This window comes from Convolutriloba macropyga, unplaced genomic scaffold (assembly GCF_964194025.1).
Source record: "Convolutriloba macropyga unplaced genomic scaffold, txConMacr16.3 SCAFFOLD_1326, whole genome shotgun sequence".
NCBI lineage: Eukaryota > Metazoa > Xenacoelomorpha > Acoela > Convolutidae > Convolutriloba > Convolutriloba macropyga.
Window position 1 is genome coordinate 10,001 of NW_027451862.1, and position 3,792 is coordinate 13,792.

General features: G+C 40.3%; 1 pseudogene; it reads right to left on the minus strand.

Moving 5' to 3' along the window:
• Positions 1 to 954: 954 nt before the first annotated feature.
• LOC142357009 (5.8S ribosomal RNA) lies at positions 955 to 1,106 on the minus strand (annotated as a pseudogene).
• Between the last annotated feature and the right edge of the window lie 2,686 nt (positions 1,107 to 3,792).

A 3,792-nucleotide genomic window follows, 5' to 3' on the forward strand; every position in this document is an offset into this window, starting at 1 on the left:
GTCTTGTTAGCTCATTCAATGAGAATAGCTTTTCCCGTTGAGAATTTTTGCCTTCAATTGGCGTTGTAGTGAGTTTGGCTACTCAGATCACCAAATACTTGTGACAATTCGAACCAGAAATGTTTTCAATTTTCACATGCTGATGTTTCGGATTCAACCTACTAGAAGCAGCATAATACTTGTATTCAACAATTTCTGTATCAAATCCCAGTTTTCTCTGGTGCATCTTTGCCAAACTATTCCAAACTGCCTGAGTCTGAATACCAATTACAGGTACTAGTAAATGCACGTTACTAAGGACTATATAGTTCTAGGTTACTGTACACAACGACGTTCACATGTTGATGTTTCAGCTGCCGCTTACTAGAAACAACATAATACTTATCGTGCATACCTTTCCATAACTTGTCCTTTTCAGATGCATTAGTTTCCCTTTGTCTTGGCTTCTACAGTCAGACTGGCTACTAGTAACAGCACAGTACTAATCACATATCGTTCTACAGTTTGCAGACAACTTTCACATGTTGATGTTTCAGCTTTCGCCTACTAGAAACAACATAATACTCGCTGTATACATTTGTAGTTCTCTATGTAACTTTCATGTGAAGAAGTTTCGCCAGTCTTTTTGACTGTCTCAAATCTGAGTCATGCTTAGGCTACTAGTTGCTTCATAGTACTTATCGCCTCGAGATCATTGAACAAAACTTGATTTTCACATGTTGCTGTTTCAGCTTCCGCTTACTAGAAACAACATAATACTAGTCTCATTAAGTTCCGTCTCTTTGCAATTTTCTTATGAAGAAAATTCGCCATCACAATGACTCCAGCAGTTCTTGATCAAGGAATGCAATCATTGATCAGAATGCTATTATTTGAATCGGTTCTGCTTTAAGTGTTCCAATTTTATTGGAAGCACCAACAATAGAACATCAATGTGTTCAATCGAGAGTTATATAACCCTGAATCGGACGCAGTCAACAGCCGAAGCCGAGACCGCCTTTTGCGTTAGAGAGGTCGGTAAACAAATCTTGCGATTCATACCGAATTAACACATATAGCTGTGCTCCTCTTCGTAAAGCGAGCCAAGTGATCCCCTGTTGAAGGATGTATTTGGACCAATCTAGTAGCATTTGGTTTCCAACAAGCTCTCCCAAGTTAGCTTACTTATTGGGCTTTTCAACCAATTCGGTTGGCTACAAGCATCATCAAAGTACTAGCCACAGTTTGATCGCAAAATTCTACGACTTTCACATGTTGATGTTTCGGCTTGCGCTTAGCCTACTATAAGCAACATAATACTAGTCATATCATAGAGCGTGATCGGCTTGTGACGTTCTCATGATGAAGTTTCACCAACAGTGTCTCACTTCGAGCTTAAATCCAGCTACTAGTAACTACACAGTACTGACTGCAACGATAACTTTTATCTATACCTTTCACATGCTGCGCTTTCGGCCAGGGCCTACTAACGTCAACATAATACTCGATATAAACTTTTGTTCATGATGCAGCTTCCCCATGCAGAAGTTTCGCCTTCAAATGCTCTCTTGGCCATATGACGTAAGAAAAGGTTACTAGTAACATCACAGTACTAGCCACAGTTTGATTGCAAAATTCTACGACTTTCACATGTTGATGTTTCGGCTTGCGCTTAGCCTACTAGAAGCAACATAATACTAGTCATATCATAGAGCGTGATCAGCTTGTGACGTTCTCATGATGAAGTTTCACCAACAGTGTCTCATTTCGAGCTTAAATCCAGCTACTAGTAACTACACAGTACTGACTGCAACGCTAACTTTTATCTATACCTTTCACATGCTGCGCTTTCGGCCAGGGCCTACTAACGTCAACATAATACTCGATATAAACTTTTGTTCATGATGCAGCTTCCCCATGCAGAAGTTTCGCCTTCAAATGCTCTCTTGGCCATATGACGTAACACAAGGTTACTAGTAACATCACAGTACTAGCCACAATTTGATCGCAAAATTCTACGACTTTCACATGTTGATGTTTCGGCTTGCGCTTAGCCTACTATAAGCAACATAATACTAGTCATATCATAGAGCGTGATCAGCTTGTGACGTTCTCATGATGAAGTTTCACCAACAGTGTCTCACTTCGAGCTTAAATCCAGCTACTAGTAACTACACAGTACTGACTGCAACGATAACTTTTATCTATACCTTTCACATGCTGCGCTTTCGGCCAGGGCCTACTAACGTCAACATAATACTCGATATAAACTTTTGTTCATGATGCAGCTTCCCCATGCAGAAGTTTCGCCTTCAAATGCTCTCTTGGCCATATGACGTAAGAAAAGGTTACTAGTAACATCACAGTACTAGCCACAGTTTGATTGCAAAATTCTACGACTTTCACATGTTGATGTTTCGGCTTGCGCTTAGCCTACTAGAAGCAACATAATACTAGTCATATCATAGAGCGTGATCAGCTTGTGACGTTCTCATGATGAAGTTTCACCAACAGTGTCTCATTTCGAGCTTAAATCCAGCTACTAGTAACTACACAGTACTGACTGCAACGCTAACTTTTATCTATACCTTTCACATGCTGCGCTTTCGGCCAGGGCCTACTAACGTCAACATAATACTCGATATAAACTTTTGTTCATGATGCAGCTTCCCCATGCAGAAGTTTCGCCTTCAAATGCTCTCTTGGCCATATGACGTAACACAAGGTTACTAGTAACATCACAGTACTAGCCACAATTTGATCGCAAAATTCTACGACTTTCACATGTTGATGTTTCGGCTTGCGCTTAGCCTACTAGAAGCAACATAATACTAGTCATATCATGGAGCGTGATCAGCTTGTGACGTTCTCATGATGAAGTTTCACCAACAGTGTCTCATTTCGAGCTTAAATCCAGCTACTAGTAACTACACAGTACTGACTGCAACGATAACTTTTATCTATACCTTTCACATGCTGCGCTTTCGGCCAGGGCCTACTAATGTCAACATAATACTCGATATAAACTTTTGTTCATGATGCAGCTTCCCCATGCAGAAGTTTCGCCTTCAAATGCTCTCTTGGCCATATGACGTAACACAAGGTTACTAGTAACATCACAGTACTAGCCACAATTTGATCGCAAAATTCTACGACTTTCACATGTTGATGTTTCGGCTTGCGCTTAGCCTACTAGAAGCAACATAATACTAGTCATATCATAGAGCTTGATCAGCTTGTGACATTCTCATGATGAAGTTTCACCAACAGTGTCTCATTTTGAGCTTAAATCCAGCTACTAGTAACTACACAGTACTGACTGCAACAATAACTTTTATCTATACCTTTCACATGCTGCGTTTTCGGCCAAGGCCTACTAACGTCAACATAATACTCGATATAAAATTTTGATCATGATGCAGCTTTCCCATGCAGAAGTTTCGCCTTCAAATGCTCTCTTGGCCATATGACGGAACACCAGGTTACTAGTAACATCACAGTACTAGCCACAGTTTGATTGCAAAATTCTACGACTTTCACATGTTGATGTTTCGGCTTGCGCTTAGCCTACTAGAAGCAACATAATACTAGTCATATCATAGAGCGTGATCAGCTTGTGACGTTCTCATGATGAAGTTTCACCAATAGTGTTTCATTCGAATTGGTTCTGCTTTAAGCTCTCCAATTGTTTTGGATGAACCAGTTTTGCCCTTCGAAGCCACTTTTGTGAGCTTTTGTGGGTCTTTACCAAGAGGATATACCTCAAGGCCTCTTTCAATTCCTTTAAGTTCTTTCAACTCCTTTACAGTTTCT